The sequence below is a fragment of the Neofelis nebulosa genome, chromosome 6 (assembly GCF_028018385.1).
Source record: "Neofelis nebulosa isolate mNeoNeb1 chromosome 6, mNeoNeb1.pri, whole genome shotgun sequence".
Taxonomy (NCBI): Eukaryota; Metazoa; Chordata; class Mammalia; order Carnivora; family Felidae; genus Neofelis; species Neofelis nebulosa.
In genome coordinates this window covers 43,651,552-43,673,787 of record NC_080787.1, presented here as the reverse complement: position 1 = coordinate 43,673,787, position 22,236 = coordinate 43,651,552, and the positions used below count along the sequence as shown (strand labels likewise).

At 43.5% G+C, this 22,236-nt stretch overlaps 1 protein-coding gene and 1 long non-coding RNA gene across 5 annotated transcripts in view; both read left to right on the top strand.

Annotated features, from left to right (window-relative positions):
- The window catches only part of CCND3 (cyclin D3), a 98,901-nt gene that overhangs the window by 27,736 nt on the left and 48,929 nt on the right, over positions 1 to 22,236 (top strand). The gene's annotated exons all lie outside the window — the stretch shown is intronic.
- LOC131514204 (uncharacterized) lies at positions 12,688 to 18,081 on the top strand. The gene is made up of 2 exons (XR_009262980.1): positions 12,688 to 13,432; positions 13,663 to 18,081. It is a non-coding gene; the product is annotated as an uncharacterized LOC131514204 (long non-coding RNA).

Below are 22,236 nucleotides of genomic sequence, written 5' to 3'. Positions count from 1 at the left end.
GAACGGCGGGATTCTCTCTCTGCCCCTCCCCTGCTCTCTCTCTTTCTCTCGCAAAATAAATAAACTTTTTAAAAAATTTATTTTAAAAACTTTTTAATGTTTTTTTTTTTTTTATTAAAAAAAATTTTTTTTTTTAACGTTTATTTATTTTTGAGACAGAGAGAGACAGAGCATGAACGGGGGAGGGTCAGAGAGAAGGAGACACAGAATCTGAAACAGGCTCCAGGCTCTTAGCTGTCAGCACAGAGCCCGACGCGGGGCTCGAACCCATGGACTGCGAGATCATGACCTGAGCCGAAGTCGGCCGCTTAACCGACTGAGCCACCCAGGCGCCCCTTTTAATGTTTATTTTTGAGAGAGAGAAAGAGACAGAGCACGAGCAGAGGAGGGGCAGAGAGAGAGGGAGACACAGAATCTGAAGCAGTCTCCGGGCTCTGAGCTGCCAGCACAGAGCCTGATGTGGGGCTCGAACCCACGAGCTGTGAGATCATGACCTGAGCCGAAGTCGGACGGCCAACTAACGGAGCCACCCAGGCGTCCCCAAAATTAAAAAAAATAAAAGGTAACGAGAACTATTGACAAAGTTAAAATATAGAGCTGGGCAAGGGCGATAGTGCTGGAGACGGTGACATTTTACTGTTTGAATAGGATGGCCAGTGTGAGGTTTCCTGAGAAGACAGCATTTGAACGGTGATTTGAAGGTGCAGAACTGGGTGATGTAGCTGGACCCAGGGCGTGCAGCAGAGGAAAGGAATAGCCGAAACAAAGGTCCTGGGACTAGAAGAACCTTCCTGGAGTGCTTGAAGAATAACAAGGAGAGCAGGTGGCTGTAGTGGAGGGTCCTTCTTGAGTGAATGGCTTGACACTTAGAGGGATAGCTGATATGTCGGTCGAGAGAGCCGGGGATCCCAACGGGCTCCAACTAAGGATGTAAATTTAAAAAAATATAAATTCCAACAAGAACAAAGTTTACTCTGAAGTCAAAAGTCCTCTCTGCAAAGCAAATATCCTCAAATTCCTCTTGTTAGTGTACTGGGTGTGAATGGTAAATAAATTATGCAAATACAAGATGAATGCTCTATGCTTTACATATTGTAGATATGCTGAATTCATGTATTCATCATATGTTCATTGAATGCTGTGGGCCTGGACTTGTTCTAGGCGCTGGGGAGTCAGAACAAGACAAAACCCCTGCCTTCATGAAATTTACATTCTCGCGGTGGAGACTGACTGACCCTGAGCAAACTCAGATACATAATGTGATGTTGGATGGTGATAGCCAATAGCTGTTAACCATGATATACCAGAGAAAACTGTGGTTTAAGTGGGGTCTAAATTAATTATGAGCCAACTGTGTAATTCGGTTTTGAAAAAGCCTGATTCCATCTGAGGCTTTGCGAACAGAATGCCCAGCAAGCACCCTCTGCCTTCTGGTTGTCAAGCTGGACCTGAAGCATTGAATTTATATTCTAGAAGGACTGTGACACACCAGAGCTCATATGCCATTGTGTGTCAGGAAGGGAGGTTCCAGCTCAGTAGGCTGAGGAATTTTCTAATGGTCAGAACTGACCAGTAATGTATTGGGCTGTGAGAGAGGGTGAGATTCCTTCCTATTTCGAAAAGAGTTTAAAAAGAGCCTGAGGGGCGCCTCGTGGCTCAGTCGGTTAAGCATCTGACTTTGGCTCAGGTCATGAACTCGTGGTTCGTGGGTTTGAGACCCACGTTGGGCTCTGGGCTGACAGCTTGCAGCCTGGAACCTGCTTCCGATTCTGTGTCTCCCTCTCTCTTTCTCTCTGCCCCTCCCCTGCTCATGCTTGTCTCTCTCTCTCTCTCTCTCAACAATAAACAAACACTAAAAAAAAAAGCCTGGATTCACCTGTCTCAGGATATTAATGAGGATATAATCAATGTAGTAGAAGCTTGGATCACAAATGTCTGGCTCCGTCCAGTCCCAGGTAAAACTGAATGAGAAGAAGAAGAAAAAAATTTTGCAAATAACTTGTAACATAAAGAATTCCACATTAATTAACCCTGTTGTGTTTAAAAAAATTTTTTTAGTGTTTATTTTTGAGAGAGAGACACACACGTATAGCGACAGTCGGGGAGGGGCAGAGAGAGGGAGACAGAATCTGAAGCAGACTCCAGGGTCTGTCAGCACGAACCCACGTGCTGGGCTCGAACCCACGAACCGCAAGACCAAGACCTGAACCCACTTCAGACTCTTACCCCACTGAGCCACCCAGGTGCCCCTATTAACCACGTTTTAGTAGCCAGTAACCGCCGAAGACATAAGTAGAATCCCAACACATAGAAATCAGAAGTTCTCAGAATTCTTTCTCTCATCACATTAGTTCAGTGTTTGGGCTCTGGAAACTTCAGAGGGTTAGAGAAAGCTCAGTAGAGAAAGCTCAGAGAGTCACAGGATCGGTCAACGGACTATTTGCCCCTTACCTTTTTATTTGGACAATTCCAGATAGAGAAAGGTTGCAAGAATTGTGCAAAAAATCCTCATACAGTCTTCACCCAGATTTCCCAAATGTTAGCATTCCATCACATTTGCTTCATCATTCCATCGATTATATATATATATGATATTTATCGTATATGTATACATACACACACATTATTTGAATGTAAGTTGCAGACATAATGTCCATTTACTCCTAAATAGTTTAGTATGTATTCTTAAAATAAGGACTCCTCGGGGCGCCTGGGTGGCTCAGTCGGTTAAGCGGCCGACTTCAGCTCAGGTCATGATCTCACGGTCTGTGAGTTCGAGCCCCGCGTCGGGCTCTGTGCTGACAGCTCAGAGCCTGGAGCCTGTTTCAGATTCTGTGTCTCCCTCTCTCTGACCCTCCCCTGTTCATGCTCTGTCTCTCCCTCTCTCAAAAATAAATAAAACGTTAAAAAAAAAAATTTAAAAAAATAAGGACTCCTCTTACATAACCCCAATAGAATGATAAAACCCAAGAAATTAACACTGACACAATGCTAGTGTCTACAGTCCTCATTCAATATATCATAGTCGTCCCAATGATACGCTTTTTAGCCAAAACAAAACAACAAAAAACAAAGGACCAGATCATGGGTTATATTCAGTTATTATGTCTCTGTAGGTTTCCTTTAACCTGAAATGGTTCCTTAATTTTTCTTTGTCTTTGATGAAGCCAACATTTTTGATGGTTGGACAAAGGACTTTTAAGCAAAGGCTTATTTAAAAATGAGGTAAGGGGCACCTGGGTGGCTCAGTTGATTAAGCATCTGTCTCTTGGTTTTGGCTCAGGTCATGATCTCGCGATTCATAAGTTCGAGCCCCACATCAGGCTCTAGGCTGACAGCATGGAGTCAGCTTGGGATTCTCTCTCTCCTTGCCCCTCCCCCCCAACCCCTCCCCTGCTCAGGCTCCCTCACTCTGTGTTTCCTTCTCTCTTTCTCAAAATAAATAGGGGCGCCTGGGTGGCGCAGTCGGTTAAGCGTCCGACTTCAGCCAGGTCACGATCTCGCAGTCCGTGAGTTCGAGCCCCGCGTCAGGCTCTGGGCTGATGGCTCGGAGCCTGGAGCCTGTTTCCGATTCTGTGTCTCCCTCTCTCTCTGCCCCTCCCCCGTTCATGCTCTGTCTCTCTCTGTCCCAAAAATAAATAAAAAATGTTGAAAAAAAAAGTTTTAAAAATAAATAAACTTAAAAAAAATGAGCTAAGACTGGGAGCAGGTTTTGATATGAACCCTCATGTTTCTTTGGTTTATTCATCAAGAATGATTTTCCTGTGGAAGATGCCAGAGTGGTTCCATGTTGCTCATCACATAGAATACAAATGCTCCCTATATTCATTTCCTAGGGCAGCCATACAAAGGACCACAAACTAAGTGACTTAAAACAACAGAAATGCACTCTGTCACAGTTCTGGAGGCCAGAAGTCCATGTCCCTTCAGCAGACCATGTCCCTTCAAAGCCTACAGGGGAGGATTCTGTTTCTTCTACCTTCTGGTATCCCAAGGTGTTCCTTGGCTTGTAGCTGGGTCATTCCAATCTGCCTGTGCCTTCACATGGCCATCTTTCTTCTGGGTCTTTTCTTCTTATAAGGACACCAATCATATTAGATTAAGCCCACCTTACTCCAGTATGATCATGTTGATTACATCTGCAACAAACCCTATTTCCAAGTAAGGTCACATTCTGAAGTGTTGGGGATTAGAACTTCAACATACCAGGGCACCTGGGTGGCTCAGAGCCTGGAACCTGTTTCAGATTCTGTGTCTCCCTCTTTCTCTGACCCTCCCCTGTTCATGCTCTCTCTCTGTCTCAAAAATAAATAAATGTTAAAAAAAAATTAAAAAAAAAGAACTTCAACATATCATTTTGGGGGACATAATTCAATCCATAACACCCCCACCTCATCGTTCCAACCTAATCCTGCATTTCCTTGTATGTGGCTCCTCTGTTCACCTGCATTATTCATCCTCAAGACGACACTTACTTTCTCCCAGACTCAGGGCTTTCTTCTGGACCTTTCCATTCCCCTCTGCCAACCTGGGCCCCTCTTTGTCCTAACAGTGACAACTTTCATTTAGTTAGTGCTTATTATGTGCCAGGCACTACTCTAAACTCTTTACACATAGTGTTCTTTTAACCCTACCCGGTAGGGACCATCATGAGCCCCATTTTGCAGATGACGAAATGGAGGCACAGAAAGTTTATCCTGCTCAAGGCCTCACAATAAGATGATTCTCAGACATTTTCCTGGCTTATTTCCTCCTCGCTCTGAGTCTTTGCTGGTCTAGAAGGGACCTCAGTGGCATGAGCATTTTAGTAAGTGATTTTCAGGGCCTGTGAGCCCGTCTTTCCCCACTGCCTCAGTGTACATTAATCCATATACTGTGTCCTCAGTTCTTGGGCTGGGGGTGGGTGGGATTTGGATTTGGGGTTGTTTCTTGGGGGGGAGGGTGAATTTGGGTTTTTATGTTCACTGCTTCCTGCCTTCCTATCAGGGCCTCTGGCCCCGTACCCTGCACCAATCCTGGGTTTCTCAGTATGGGGGCCAGTGTGTCAAATACGTCAACATCTCCTGTGGAGTGTGTCAAAAATATCAAAAATGCACAACCCAGGGTCTCCCTCCATACCTCCTCAATCAGAATCTCTGGGTGGGAGATTAAGAGCCTTCCTGGTTAATAAACCTCCTAGTGATTCATAATAAGTTTGAGAAAGCCCCCATTGGATGTGTGTAAAACGATAGATTGATTGACTCCTTCAGTGAACAGCTGCTGTACGTTTCTTGGGGTAACGACCAAGAGGAGACTCTTAAAAATTTCTTGTCAATTTTCGCAGCTCAATTTTTCTGTGAACCTAAAACTGCTCCATAAATGAAGCCTTTTTTTTTTTTTTTTAAATGAGAGAGAGAGAATCGGGGAGAGGGCAGAGGGAGAAAGAGAATCTCAAGCAGGCTCCATGCTCAGTGCAGTGCTAGACTCAGGGCTCAATCTCACAACCCTGAGATCATGACCTGAGCTGAAATCAAGAGTTGGATGCTTAACCAACTGAGCCACCCAGGCACCCTGTCAATTTTGTTTTTTAATGATGGTCACTGCCCGTAAAGTGCTAAAGAATATCATGGAATGTTGTAGGGCTTAGCAACAGGGAACCTACTCTATTTGGGCATGGACTGTTTTTCTATTGAGACTTCCCTCTCTGCAATGATGTCCTATTCAGTGTCCGAGGGAAATCTGCAGGTCTCAGACCTGGTCCCCACCTGCCCAACCCCCCTCTAAAACTCTGTCCTTGTCCAAAACTCTGAGAACCTGGGGGTGACAGTAGACAGTTGCTCTACCCCCTAGAGGAGCCCAGCTGTTTCCTCTAGCCCCTCATTTCAGCCACCTGAACCCATTCACAGTTTTCCTGTCAGTTAACCAGGGCCCCAAGACAGTGTGGGAAGGGGCCCCTCTAGACTGGGTGGGGCTGTGTTTCATTTACTGGTGTCTTTCCTCAGGCCTCAGCTGAACAGGTGCAGGCAGAAGCAGCTGGGTGAAATGAGGACATTCTTCCTCTCCCTTCCTTTCTCTTCTCCCTCCAACTCCCTCCCCCAGCCCAGCCACACCGAAGCCACATCCCATTTCCTCCCCAACTTTCAAAGCTGCTCTCCCCTCTGCCTCCTCCACCCTCCATCCCTCGAAGGGCAGGCAGTGCCCCAGGGGAGGGGTTCCCTTAAACTGGGAGGGGACACAATTAAGGGAAAGTGGAAAGCAGTGGGTTTGCACTGCCACCCTCCCTTTCTGTCGTGGTGGGTTTTTTTAAAGGGGGGGAGGGTGATGGTGAGATGGAGGTGGTGTCACAGGGAGGGGAGGGCAGTTCCAGGGTCTACCTAGGTCCCTCGATGACTTTGCCTACAGCCTCTAAACTCACAGAAGACCTGTGAAGAAGTTGGCCTCATCAGGGCTGACTTCTCTGCCTCTCCTAGGAGAACGGGGTGGGATGGGTCAAACTCAAAGCCACATTCTAGAACAAAGGTATTCAGAGTTGCCCTCCTTACATCTGCATCCCCTGGAGGGCTCCTTAAACAGGGATTGCTGAGACCCACTCCCCAGGAATCTGATTCTGATTCTGAGGGCCAGAGAATTTGCATTTCTAGTCTCTTCCCCAATTGATGCTGCTTCTGCTGGCTCTGGGACCACACTTAGAGAACGGCTGTTCCAGGGCTCCCCTTAAGATTTCTGATAAGTGGGCTCAGGCTAGCCGCCACTGGGGGAAGTACAGATCGCTCAAGGAAGTTGGGTCCCCAGCAGTGGCCTTATCACTTGGGCTCAAATCACAACCCTCCCCGTGCAGTTCTGTGTGGTTTAGCTAGATTTGAATGGGACTCTGGCTTAAGAGAAGGGGGCAGAAAGAAAACCCTCTCTGTCTGCTTGCTTCCTGCTCCCAGGGCTAGTCTCCCTCCAAGCAGTGCCTCCCGCCATCTTGAATCTTTTGTCTCTGTATCTCCTTCCTTGCCAGTTGTAGGGAAAACGATGCCCTTGTGTTCTCTGAAGCTTACCTTTCAGCTGTATGACGTGGGATATTAGGGAGCTATTCAAGCATGAGGTTAATCGCTGTGTGGTGACTTGGGAGTGATCCATCATGACATATTGTAGAGTGAAACCGCTCAACGACGGGTAGAAAATGTTCCTGCTTTTGTACAAACAACCAGTCATAAAGCTATACATGTATATATACATATACATAAACATTTACATGCACACAGACAAAAAAAGTCTGGAAGGACACTTCCCCGCGGAAGTTAGCTCTGGAGGATGGGAGATTTCTCTGTTTACTCCCTCTCATGCTCTACTTTAGAAAGCCTGTCTCACTCTGTAATTAAAAACCAGTGAGCTGCATATAATAGAAAATGGTACAGCTCTGGAAAGCTACACTTAACTATTAACAGTGGGGGGCAGGGATGGGGCAGAGGGTTCTGTGACTACACACATGCGCGTGCGCGCACACACACACACACACACCCCACACTTCTAGGCTGAATTTGTTAAAAGGAGGATTATTAATTTTTTAATTAAAAAAGAAATATCAGCAATAAAGGAAACAGACGGCATCTCCCTCTCCTCCCCATCACCAGCTGTTGTGCTTTCTCATTCCTTCCTGTCACCATCAGATTTCTCCACTGAATGGCCTCCCTTGCTCCCTCCATTTCTTCATCAGCCTTTCTTTTGATTTTTTTTTTTTTTTTAATTTTTGAGAGACAGATCATGAGTGAGAGAGGGGCAGAGAGAGAGAGGGAGACACAGAATCTGAAGCAGGCTCCAGGCTCCGAGCTCTCAGTGCAGAGCCTGATGAGGGGCTTGAACCCACAAACTGTGAGATCATGACCTGAGCCGAATTCGGACGCTTAATCGGACACTTAATCGACTGAGCCACCCAGGCACCCCATCCTTGTTTTGATTTTAAAGAAACATTACATGTTTTTGTTTGTTGATTGCCAGCATTCCAGAAAAGAAAAAAAAAAAATCCCCTAGCCTTCAAACAGCCTCCACAAACATGACTTGATCTTGTCCAATTCTGTCGGTTCCTCACAGCACACGCATGTCCTTCATGATTGTGATCTGCACAAACGCTATCTTGTGTCCTGAAATTTTTTACGTCACCTAATTTTGTAAGCCCGTCTATGTGTGGACACAGCATCATTTCTTCTATGAATGGTGCTATGGTTGTTTCACCAGGCCCTGATTGTTAGGCCTTTGGGTGGTTTCCAGTTTTTTGCTATTTATTCATTCACGATTTAACCCTCTGCTTTTGGGCTCCGCCTCCTGCCAGCCTATAAAAACTGCCCTCTTAAAGGTCACTGCTATCGGTCTTCCCTGCCCCCCTCCCCAGATCTTCCAGCCTCTTCTCAGTTCTTGACTAAGCCCTTGTCCTGACGTTAATTGGACTTGGCCTTATTAACCACCCTCACTGCCACCCACCAGCCCATCCATCAAACCACCCAGCTTCTGTTCATTGGCTTTTGTTTCTTTCTTTAATCATTTTTTTTCTTCCCGATACAGAATTTTCACATTTGCATGGTAAAAGAATAGAACAACTCATCAATGTGTGATATAGAAAGTAAAAAGACATTTTATTTAAACTTTTAAATTGAATTATGAATACTGTGATACAAAAATATGAATGCGTATGTCTGAATACATGTGTGTATATATGTAAAAATTACGAAGCAGTGTAACAAAACTAAACCTGTCATATACCCACCCTGCAACTTAAATACAACATCAGCAACCCCGTGGACACTTCTTGTGTCTCCCTTTTGGTGTCATCCCTCCAATAAACACGACTGACATCCTCTGAGTTTTGCTTGTCATTCTCCTAATTGATATTAGTGATTTGTGGATTCGAAGAGGTTCTATCCAAACAACCACATCATCTCTTAATAATGACATCCCTGTTTCTGTCTCATTCTATACTTTTGTTTTCTTTTGCTTTCTGCTTTTGCTAGGACCTCCAGTGTAATGTCAACCCAGAAGCAGGAACAGCTGGCCTCCTTGATTTGTTCCTGAGTTTGAAGGAAATGCTGTTTCTTTTCTTTCTTTGTTTCTTTGTTTCTTTGCTTCTTTCTTTCTTTTTTCTTTCTTTCTTTCTTTCTTTCTTTCTTTCTTTCTTTCTTTCTTTCTTTCTTCCTTTTTCTTTCTTTTAGATTATTTATGTATTTATTTTAGTAATCTCTAAGCCCATGTGGGCGTCAAACTCAGGACCCCGAGTTCAAGACTCGCATGCTCTTCCGACTGAGACAGCCGGTCACTCCCTATTTTTTTTCGTTGAAGTATGCTTGGCACACAAAGTCACATTAATTTCAGGTGTACAACATAGTGATTTAATGGGTTTATAGGTTATGTTATGCTCACCACAGGTGTGGCTACCATCTGAGGCCATACATAACTCTTACAATATCATCGACTATATTCTCTATGCTGTATCTCTTACTCCCATGGCTTGTTCATTCCATAACTGGAAGCCTGTATCTCCCACACCATGTCACCCACTTTGCCCATCCCTCTACCCGCCCCAGTCCCCTCAGAAGGAAGTGCTTCTCAGGGTTTACTACTACTACCAATGATTGCTATAGGTTTCTGGTAAATACTTTTTAAAAAAATTTTTTTTTCAACGTTTTTTATTTATTTTTGGGACAGAGAGAGACAGAGCATGAACGGGGGAGGGGCAGAGAGAGAGGGAGACACAGAATCGGAAACAGGCTCCAGGCTCCGAGCCATCAGCCCAGAGCCCGATGCGGGGCTCGAACTCACGGACCGCGAGATCGTGACCTGGCTGAAGTCGGACGCCCAACCGACTGCGCCACCCAGGTGCCCCCTGGTAAATACTTTTTAAGAGGTGTTGAATTTTATCAAATGCTTTCTCGACATCTATTGAGATGATTCATGGGTTTTCTTTTTTTCATTGTAAATGCTATAAATTATTTTTACTTTTTTCATTTTTATTAGAAAAATTTTTTTCATTTTATTTATTTTAGAAAAAGAGAGAGAGCAAGAGCATGAATGGGGGAGGGGCACAGGAAGAGAGAGGAAGAATCCCAAGCAGGCTCCACACTCAGTGCAGTGCCCAACTTGGGGTTCGATCCCATGACCCTGGAATCATGACCTGAGCCAAAATCACGATTGGACGCTCAACCAACTGAGCCACCCAGGCACCCCTACAGGAACATTTTCATGTTAAACTTTCTTTGCCTTTCTGAAACAGATTGAATTGGGACATGATATATTATCTTCTTAATATACTGCTGGATTTGATTTGGTTTGGTTGTATTTTGATCCAGCTTGATCAGCATCTATGCTCCTAAGTGATATTAACCTGTAAGTTTTTTTTCTCATACTATATTTGTCCATTTTAGAATTAAGATTTTATTAACTTCATTGAATAAGTTGAGAGTGTTTCTTTTTTTTAACCTCTAAGAAAAATGGCATAAAATTGGAATTGATGCTTTTGTGAAGGTTTAGCTGAGCATTCCTAGGAAACCTTTTAGGCCTGGTATCGTCTTTGTTAGAAGATTTTACATTTTGCTTATGGCTGTAAGTAAAGTGGCCATACATCCTGGTTTCCCCGGGGTTAAGGCCAGGTTTTGCCTATTCCCTGGCATGTCTATTAATAATAAACACTTTAAAGATGTCTTGGTTCATTGGGGCACCTGGGTGGCTCAGTAGGTTAAGGGTCCAACTCTTGACTTAGGCTCAGGTCATGATCTCACAGTCATGAGATTGAGCCCTGCATCCAGCTCCGTGCGAGTCGTGGGGCCTGCTTGAGATTCTCTCTCCTTCTGCCCCTTCCCCACTTGCATGTGCTCTCTCTCTAAGAGAGAAAGAGAGAGAGAGAGAGAGAGAGAGAGAGAGAGAGAAAGAGAAAGAAAGAAAGAAAGAAAGAAAGAAAGAAAGAAAGAAAGAAAGAAAGAAAGAAAGAAAGAAAGAAAGAAAGAAAATCCTGGTTTGGATAATAAAATATGTGGTTATTCTGCATACAGAACTATATGGGCGTTTCTCTTTTCTTCTTGGGTTAGTTCTGATAAGTTATATTCTTTTGTAATATTGTCTAGCTTGCTTCAAATTTATTGGCATAAAGTTCATATTTTTCTCATTTTTAAAAGTCAGCTGTAGCCTTAAATATATCACTTTTTAAATCTCCATCATTATTTGTATCTTTTTTCTTTTTAAACTTTATTTATTTCTATGGGGGTGGAGGGGCAGAGAGAATCTTGCTGCACAGAGCCAGATGCGGGGCTTGATCCCACAACCCTGGGATCATGACCTGAGCCGAAATCAAGAGTCAGTCGCTCAACCAACTGAGCCACCTAGACGCCCCTGTGTCTTTTTTCTTGGTCAATATTACCTAAGTTTTGTCTATTTTATTTTGAACATACAAAATACAACTTTGAACATACAACTTTTTCACTACTATTTATTTTCCATTTCATTAATTTTTACTCTTATTGCTTTCTCCTTTCTTAGGATTTATTCTGCTGCTCTTTTTTTAACTTCCTAAGTTCTGAGCTTGGTTGACCAATTTGGAATCTTTTTCCTTTCTAATATGTATGCTTAAGGCTGTATGTTTCCCTATGTTTATGTTGCATCCTGTATGTTTTTTTCCTTCCTGACAATACATATCATAAAATGCACAGATCTTAACATCTTCAGTTTTTTGAGTTTTAGCAAATGTAAATACCCATGTTACTGTCATCTAAAGATGCAGGACATTTCCATCATCCTAGAAAGTTCCATGGGGCTCATTATGGATTGTCTGCCCTTCACCACTGGAGTTAATCTGTTTAGAACTGTACTTGGCTAGAAGTTCATCTAAATGGAATTGTACAGTATATTCTCTTTTGTGTCCAGCTTTTGTCACTCAGCACATGTTGTGTGTATTAGTTAATTTGTTCCTTTTTATTACCAACTTTGTTCCAATATATGGATGGATATACACTGTTTATTCATTCTCTCTTGAAGCACATTTGGATTATTTCCAGTTTGGGGCTATTATGAATGTAGCAACTGTGCACATCCTTGTACAAATCTTTTGTGGACATGAACTTTTATTTCTCTTGGGTGGGTAGGTACCTGGAAGTGGAAGAGCTGGGTCCGATTGTAGGCATCCCATAGTTTTACAATCTAGTATTTTCATTTAGTTCTAGTTGTTAAAAATTTTCCATTAAGGGGCGCCTGCGTGGCTCAGTCAGTTAAGTGTCAGACTGTGGCTCAGGTCACTATCTCACGATTCGAGGGTTGGAGCCCCGCATCAGGCTCTGTGCTGACAGCTCAGAGCCTGGAGCCTGCTTCGGATTCTGTGTCTCCCTCTCTCTCTGCCCCTCTCCTGCTCACGCGCTGTTTCTTATTCTCTCAAAAATAAATAAAACTTAAAAAAATTTTTTTTAATTTTCATTAAGATTTTTTTCTTAAAACAATTTTGAGGGGCGCCTGCGTGGCTCAGTCGGTTAAGCGTCCGACTTCGGCTCAGGTCACGATCTCACGGTCCGTGAGTTCGAGCCCCGCGTCGGGCTCTGGGCTGACGGTCCAGAGCCTGGAGCCTGCTTCCGGTTCTGTGTCTCCCTCTCTCTCTGCCCCTCCCCCATTCATGCTCTGTCTCTCTCTGTCTCAAAAATAAATAAAAGTTAAAAAAAATTTAAAAAAATAAAAAAATAAAAAAACAATTTTGAAAAAGGATTTTTTTCTTTGACCTTAAGTTATTTGGAAGTGTGTGCTAAAATATCCACATGGGTGGGACTTTTTGTTGTTGATTATCATTTCTAAGTTAATTGCATTTGCATCAGTTAACACAGTCTTTGTAACGTACATTTTTAAAAATGTTTTGAGACTTGCTTTATGACCTAATATGTAGTAAATTTATATGCTCGAAATGAATGTGTATTCAACACACACACATTTATTTAATAAGCTTGATATCTATACACACATACATGCACATATACTTTGTTTTGTCTGCCTGATCTATCATTTATTTCAAAAGATGTATTAGGGGCACCTGGGTGGTTCAGTCAGTTAAGCATCTGACTTTGGTCAGGTCATGATTGCGTGGTTTGTGGGTTTGAGCCCCACATTGGGATCTACGATACAGCTCAGATCCTGGAGCCTGCTTTGGATTCTGTGTCTCCCACACACTCTCTGCCCCTTCCCTGCTTGTGCTGTCTGTCTCTCAAACACAAATAAATATACTTTTTTTTTGAAGTAATAACTTAATTTTTAAAATGAACATAGTATCAGAATAGATATTTCTCCAATGAAGACATACAGATCACCAGTAAGCGCATGAAAAGATGTTTGACATCACTAGTTATCAGAAAAATACGTATCAAATCCACGAGATACTAGTTCACACCACTAGGATGGCTAGAATCTAACAACCTGTGTCTTTGGGTTGAATTACCATTTTTTTCATTAACTTGTTTTATTTTGTTTTGTTTTGTTTTTTTAATTTTTTTTAAAAATTATTTTTGAGACAGAGAGAGACAGAGCATGAACGGGGGAGGGTCAGAGAGAGAGGGAGACACAGAATCCGAAGCAGGCTCCAGGCTCTGAGCTGTCAGCACAGAGCCTGACGCGGGGCTTGAACCCACAGACCACGAGATCATGACCTGAGCCGAAGTCGGACGCCCAACCGACTGAGCCACCCAGGCGCCCCTGTTTTTTTTTTTTTAATTTACATCCAAATTAGTTAGCATCTAGTGCAACAATGATTTCAGGAGTAGATTCCTTAGTGCCCCTTACCCATTTAGCCCATCCCCCTCCCACAACCCCTTCAGTAACTTTCAGTTTGTTCTCCATATTTGTGAGTCTCTTCTGTTTTGTCCCCCTCCCTGTTTTTATATTATTTTTGTTTCCCTTCCCTTATGTTCCTCTGTTTTATCTCTTAAAGTCCGCATATGGTGAAGTCATATGTTTTTTGTCTTTCTCTGACTAATTTCACTTAGCATCAAAGCCTCCAGTTCCATCCACGTAGTTGCAAATGGCAAGATTTCATTCTTTTTGATTGCCGAGGAATACTCCATTGTATATATATACCAACCACATCTTCTTTATCCATTCATCCATCAGTGGACATTTGGGCCCTTTCCATACTTTGGCTGTTGTCGATAGTGCTGCTATAAACATGGGGTGCATGTGTCCCTTCAAAACAGCACACCTGTATCCCGTGGATAAATGCCTAGTAGTGCAATTGCTGGGTCGTAGGGTAGTTCTATTTTTAGTTTTTTGAGGAATCTCCATACTGTTTTCCAGAGTGGCTGCACCAGCTTGCATTCCCAACAAATAAATATACTTTTAAAACATGTATTAAAACTCTTACCCTGATGTGGATTTATCAGTTTCTCCTTACAGTTTTGTCAAGTTTAGCTTTATATGTTTTAAAGTTTTTTAGTGTGGGATATATAGATTTAGAATATTGTATTCTAGGAAACAAATTATTATAGCACTTTTTAAAATGTTTTTTTAATGTTTATTCATTTTTGAGAGAGAGAGAGAGAGACACAGAAACAGAGCATGAGTTGGAGAGGGACAGAGAGAGAAGGCAACACAGAATCTGAAGCAGGTTCCAGGCCCTGAGCTGTCAGCACAGAGCCCAATGTGGGGCTTGAACTCGCAAACCTCGAGATCATGTCCTGAGCCGAAGTTGGATGCTTAACGCACTGAACCACTCAGGCGCCCCCATGGCACGTTTTCAAATCACATGGTGCCTATCTTTTATAATACTTTTTGTTTTAGTGTTTATTTTATCCCATGTTTTTGTTTTGTTTTTGTTTTTAAGTAGGCTCCATGCCCAATGTGGGGCTTGAACTCATGACCCTGAGATCAAGAGTCAGATGCTCTACAGACTGAACCAGCCAGGTGCCCCTCTTTTATCCCATGTTAATATTTGGCATAAACTTCTTTTCATTTAGTATTTATTTAGCATATTATTTCCATCATTTAACTTTCAGCCTATCTATGTATAATTTCTTTTCTACTTATACTTAAAAAAAGGTGGGTTTTTTTTTTTTATGTTTATTTTTGAGAGAGAGAGCATGCAGGCACAATGGGGGAGGGACAGAGAAAGAGGGAGACACAGAATCTGAAGCAGGCACCAGGCTTTGGGCTGTCGGCACAGAGCCCAATAAGGGGCTCAAACCCGTGAACCGTGAGATCATGACCTGAGCTGAAGTTGGATGCTCAACCAACTGAGCCACCCAGGAGCCCCCCTCTACTTATGCTTTTAATGATGCCTGGATTAGAAGTCATAAGGCCTCCGTTCTAATCTTGATTGTATCCTGGAGTCTTAGGTTCCTCATCTTTCAATTGGGTATCAAAACACTTGCCTTCCCCATCCCCCTTCATCGTGTTGTGAGAATCAAATGACATAAGATGTGAAATCACTTTGCAAACTGTGAAGTGTTTTGCAAATTATTATCTTTGTAGCCTTTAATAGTGAGTGTCCCCAAACGCTTACTTAAAGCTGTAGTGGTTAAGAGCTTAGTTGGTTAGTAGAGCTATATACTTTTGCATTTGTAGATACTATTTATAGGATGGTTGCAAGATATAAATGTATTAAAAGTACTAAATTAGGGGCACCTGGCTGGCTCAGTTGGTAGAGCACATCACTCTTGATCTCAGAGTTAGGAGTTCAAGCCCTATGTTGGGCGTAGAGTTTACTTAAAAAAGGTGCTAAATTATTTGGGGCATCCTAGGTATTCACTAATACTAACCCGAGAGGCACCTGAGGTGGCCCAGTCAGTTAAAGGTCTGACTCTTAATGTCAGCTCAGTCTTGATCTCACAGTCATGAGTTCAAGCCCCACATTGGGCTCATACTCGGCATGAAGCCTACTAAAAAAAGTTTTTTTAAAATTTTTTAAAATTAAAAAAAAAGTAAATCAATGTCTTTATGATTATGATTATGCTTATTGTGTTGCCCTTGCTTGTATCTGAATTCTAGCTTCTCAACTTACCAGTATGTGACCATTATAACCTAAGTCTTGGCTTCCTCGTCTTTGAAGTTGCAATCATAGTAACTACTTCCTGGAGTTGCTCTGAGAATGGAGTAAAATAACGATGAAAAGAGCTCGGCACAGTGCCTGGCTACCATGATCTTGAGCTCCAGGATCTCTTCTGCTCTTAGAATTCTCAATGTTGACACTTTTTGACATTCCAAAGTACCTCTAACCTCTTACCTGAGCCTGAAGCCCTGATTTAAAATGCTAGCGGAGGGGCGCCTGGGTGGCTCAGTTGGTTACGTGTCCAACTCTTGAATTTGGCTCAGGTCATGATCTCATGGTTTGTGAGATCAAGCCCCTGCATTGATCTCTATTAGCACAGAGCCTGCTTGTGATTCTCTCTCTCCCTCTCCCCCACTCGCATGCACATGCACTCTCTCTCTCTCAAACAAATAAACATTAAAAAAATAAAATGCTAGCAGAGTAGGACCACTTGGGTATCTTATCATCAGTTTAGACGTTCTGTCCAAAGCTACATTGTTCTTCCTTTCTCCCCACCGAATCATCTCAGTTTCTTGAGCACCTGAGTGATGGGCTTAACTTAAGCCCCACCCTTAAGGAGCTAACCGTCCAATAGAAGGTTGACCCTAAAACATCCACTAGAAGTGCCATTGTAGAAATTCAAACAAGGTGCTACAGAAGAGATGAGCCCTGTGGGGAAGAGGGTGACCAAGGTGGGCTTCCCAGACCGTGGGAAGCCCATTTCCACAGTTCCACCGAACATACCAGAACTGTTGTCTGTCATTCTCCCAACACGACAGACTTTACTGTAACAGGTTATGTAACATTGGACAGCTGTTTTCACCTCAGAACCTCCAAGGAGTGGCTCAGGGATCCAGGCCCCTTCCATCTTGTGGTGTCAGTGTGTCTGAAAGCCCTCTATTAAGCATCTCCTGTCTCAGAGACATTTTTACATCAGCCACTCCTGACCTGTTCCTAGCTTGGAAAGGCCTGGGCCATGGAGCAAAGGGGAGTCACCTCAGTCGTCCCATGTGTTTCATCCCTGCTTGAGGAGACCCTCAAATTTTTCTGCCATCTTGTTTACTGTAATAATCCTTTCAGCCCCAAAATTATTTTGGCACCTAGACCAGTGCTTGGCACATAGTAAGTATACAATAAGTATCTTTTTTATTGTTTTTTAAAATATTTATTTATTTTTGAGAGACAGAGAGAGACATAGCAGGAGCAGGGGAGGGGCAGAGAGAGGGAGACACAGAATCTGAAACAGGCTCCAGGCTCTGAGCTGTCAGCCCAGAGCCCGATGTGGGGCTTGAACTCATGAATTATGAGATCATGATCTGAGCCGAAGTCAGAGGCTTAACCGACTGAGCCATCCAGGTGCCCCTGTGTTTTTTTTTAAGTAGGCTCTACACCCAATGTGGGGCTCGAACTCATGACCCTGATACCGAGAATCTCATGCCCTACTGACCGAGCCAACCAGGCACCCCTACAATAAGTATTTTTTAAATGCCTGAACTTCTCTGGGCTCCAGGAGTTGCTTAGAGGTTATTTGCAAGGCTAAACTAAACTCAATGGCTGGGTAGGCTGATACAAGGGGAGCTTTTGAATAGGACACAGGGGTGGGAGGATCTCATTTTTTTTCTTTCTTTCTTTCTTTCTTTCTTTCTTTCTTTTTTTTTTTTTTTAGAGCTTGTTCATGGGTCACCTTTAAATGGTACTGAAGGCAAGTAAAAATCACCTCAGTGCTCCAGGCTTTCCAGCCCTTTTGCTTCCTCCTGGAGAACCAGAAAGGAAAAGCGAAAGGGCTGAGCAGAGGCCCCAGGGGCCTCATCTTGGAAGGGAAGATCTCCTTGTGCCCTCTTAGTACTTGGGGAGCAGTCGGCGTGGCTGGGCACAGGTTCTGATAGGTTCACACTTTAGGTTGTCCATGTCTGGGTGAGGGAACTTGGACAAGTTACTTAATCTTTTTGCGCCGGTTTCCTCCTCTGTAACATAAAGATAGTGATACTGATCTCTTCTGGTTTTTTAGATTGATCAAGTTAATACAATAAAAAGCATAGACCAGTGGCACTATATAATTGTGGATATCGTCATCATTAGGGACAGAATGAAATCCTAAAATGACAGATTGAGGCTGTTCTTGGTATCCTGCTTGATTCTCCTACTGCCCCTGGGTTTTGTCTCACACTGTGGCTCTGAGCTCTTTGGTAAAGCAGGTGAAATTTATTTTATTGGTCTCCCGAGTTTGGGCTGTCCCAACCCAGTCCCTGCCCTCCTGCCTGTCTTGCCCCCAGTCTGCCTCGTCTACCCCAGAACACTCACACTGTTTGTTCCCCACCAGCCAGATCTTTGCTCTGCCCCCACCCCCACCCCCGCTCGCCACCCCACCTCAGTTTTCCTATATCTCTGTCCCAGGGTCAGATTCTGCATGTTAGTGCCAACTATTTAATCTGATAAACGGATTTCTCTGAAAATACTAATTGGAGCCAGTGCAAAGGTTGCTTCTTCATACAAAGGTGCATTATGACTGGGGCCCTTCTGGAAAAAAATGCCCTGCCCTTTGTGTCCTGGTCTGTGGGAAGGAGAGATGGATCAACAGTCCAGCTAGGAAGTTGGGAGAGATTTAGGCCATGAAACTCCCCTAAAAGAAGGTGGATCCTCTTTGAGCATCCACTGTGTTGGCTGGGGGGAGGGCACATGAAGACACTGGCCAGCGACATTTAGTAAGTAAATCTCTTCCTTCCTTCCTTCCTTCCTTCCTTCCTTCCTTCCTTCCTTCCTTCCTTCCTTTCAGTTTACTTATTTATTTTGAGAGAGAGAGAGAGAGCGAGCAAGAGAGGGACAGAGAGAGAGGGAAGATCCCAAGCAGGCTCTGCACTGTCAACACAGAGCTGAGGGGGGCTCAAGCTCAGATCATGACCTGAGCCAAAGCCAGGAGGCAGATGTTTAACCGACTGAGCCCCCCGGGGGCCCCGGTAAATTTCTTGATACAGAGCTAGAATATAAAAAAGGGTAAGACTCATCTCTGCTTGCAATAAGTGAGGGAAATGCAAGTACACTGTTAGTAAGCATGGGGTAAACTATGTCCCATGCTAAAACAGACACAAATAAGAGCACAGGCAGAGATGAGAGACCCACTGAAACCGGAAGATTCTGCGGAGAGTCTGTTGGTGGCCTTAGAACGGATGCCTGAAACGGATGATTTCGTTTTATTACTAGTTTTTAGTTTTTTAAATTTTGAGTAAACTCTATGCCACACATGGGACTCGAACTCACGACCCCGAGACCAAGAGTCTCATGCTCTACCGACTGAGCCAGCCAGGCTCCCCTAAGAGGATTATTTTAAAGGACGTTAAGGGCGCCTGGGTGGCTCAGTCGGTTAAACGTCCGACTTCAGCTCAGGTCACCATCTCGCGGTCTGTGAGTTCGAGTCCTGCATTGGGCTCTCGACTGATGGCTCAGAGCCTGGAGCCTGCTTCCGATTCTGTGTCTCCCTCTCCCTCTTCGCCCCTCCCCCGTTCAAGCTCTGTCTCTCTCTGTCTCAAAAATAAATAAACGTTAAAAAAAATTTTTAAAACAAAAATAAAGGACATTAAATTTCCTACTCCTGGTAGAAAATCTACAAATAGTAGAACAGAAAGAAAAGAAAATCACCCACTGTCTCACAACTGAAGGTGATCTCTCTTACCTCCAGGTAATGGGGTGATGGGTGATTTCTGTTTGCTATCGATTTCTGTATTTTTAAGTTTTCTCTCCCGAGTTTTACAATAAAAAGAATACACATTTGGGGCGCCTGAGTGGCTCAGTCAGTTGAGCATCTGACTTCAGCTCAGGTCATGATCTCACAGTTCGTGGGTTCAAGCCCCACGTCAGGCTCTGTGCTGACAGCTCAGAGTCTGGAGCCTGCTTCGGATTCTGTGTCTCCCTCTCTCTCTCTCCGTTCCTTCCCCACTCATGCTCTGTCCGTCTCGGTCTCTCAAAAATAAATAAATGTTTAAAAAAATAAAAATAAAAAGAATACACACTAATAAAAGCAAAATTTGAAACCCAAAGACAACTCGCTGCTAACATTGCAGCAGGTTACTCCTAGACTTTTTGCAATGCATGATTTTATCATTCCATTCATACAATTATATATACTTGCTTTTTTTTTTTTTTTTAATTTCTCGGCATTTGCCGTGCTCATTATAAATACTTCACAGCTAGAACTGAGTGGTCGTGGGATGTAATTCCTATAACCGTTTCTCTGCCTTCAGGCTGTAAGATTGCTTACACGTTTTTGCTATCACAAATAATCAAAGGGTTATACTCCTATGCATAAGTAATTTTTTAAATTAATAAACTTGTTTTTTAGGTTCACATAAACACTGAGCGAAAAGTAGAGAGAGTTCCTATGTGTTCCCTGTCCCCACCCATATACAACCTCTCCCACTATTGACATCCTGCACCAAAGGGGCACATCGGTTCTAATCACTGTCCCATTATTATCATTATCATCCAAAGTCCATGGTTTTCGTTAGGGTTTACCGTTGGTGTTGTACCTTCTATGGGTTTTGACAAAGGTATAATGACACGTACCCACTGTTGTGGTATCACACAGAGTAGTTTCACTGCCCTGAAAATCCTCTGTGCTCCATCTGTTCATCTATCCTTCCCCACTAGCTCCTGGCAACCACTGATCTTTTCACTCTCTCCATAGTTTTGCATTTTCCAGAATGTCATGTGGTTCAAGTCATACAATATGTAGTCTTTTCAGATTGGCTTCTTTTTAGTAATCTGTATTTAAGTTTCCTCCGTGTCTTCTCATGGCTTGAAAGCTCCTTTTTTCCCCCTTAAGGAAATCTTTTATTAATGTTTATTTATTTTTGAGAGAGAGAGAGACAGAGAGACAGAATGCAAATGGGGAGAGGCAGAGAGAGAGAGAGGGAGACACAGAATCTGAAGCAGGCTCCAGGCTCTGAGCTGTCAGCACAGAGCCTGACACGGGGCTCGAACTCACGAACTGAGATCATGACCTGAGCTGAAGCTGGCAGCTTAACCAACTGAGCCACCCAGGCGCCCCTCCCCCACCACTTTTTAAACCACTGGATGTTATTCCACTGTCGGGATGAACCATAGTTTGTTTATCCATTCACCAACTGGAGGACATCTTAATTTCTTCCAAGTTTTTTGCAGTTATGAATAAAGCTGCTGTAAACACCAACATGAAGGTTTTTGTGGGACGTGTTTTCAGTTCATTTGGGTAAATGCCAAGGAGCACAATTGCTGGAATTATGGCAAGAATGTATTTAGTTTTGTAAGGATCTGCAAACTGTCATCAAAGTGTCTCCACCATTTTGCATTCCCACCAACAATGAGTGAGAGTTCCTGTGGCTCTGCACCATCATCAGCATTTGGTGTTGTCAGTGCTCTGGCTTTTGGCCATTCTAATAGGTGTGCGGTGGTGTGAAATAACAGAAAAAATACATATTGGTCTCTGTCCCTGGTTCCTGGCACAGAGCTCCTAAACCCCTTGTAATTTCCTGACATAAGAGTGCTAGGAGCATCTTTTGTTCTGATATTTGATTTTTGACCCAGGTTCCTGACATAGGGATCTTACATCCCCCTTCGAATTTCCTGGGTGATGCGAATGCCTTTTGCTCTAATGAGGTGACTCTGGGTGGGCTCACAGATGGCTTCTGGGTGGGAACTGGTTACTATAAAGACCATGGTTAAAAGCTTAGCATTTTCAGCCCCATCCCCCCATTCTGTAGAGAAGGGAGAGGGGATAGAAATGGACTTAATGATTAATGCCTCCATGAGGAAGCCTCCACAAAAATCCCAATAGTATGAGGTTTGGGAAACTTCCAGGTGGGTAAACACATCCACATGCCAGGAGGGTGATGCACCCCAACTCCACAGGGACAGAAGCTTGGGACTCTTCCAGACCTCACCTTATGTATCTCTTCACCTGGCTGGTCGTCTGTATCCTTTATCATATCCTTTAATAAACTGGTAAATGTTGGTATATATATTCCTGAGTTCTGTGAACTGTTCTAGCAAATTAATCAAACCCAAGGAGGAGGAGATCATGGGAACTTCGATCTGTAGACAGTTGGATAAAGTTGTGGGTAACCTGGGTACCTACGACTTGTGATTGGCATCTGAAGTGGAGGAAGTCTTGTGGGAGTGAGCCCTTCACCTGTGGGATCTGACCCTATCTCCGACTGGATAGTGTCAGAATTGAGGAAAATTACAGGACACCCAGTCGGTGTTGCAGAATT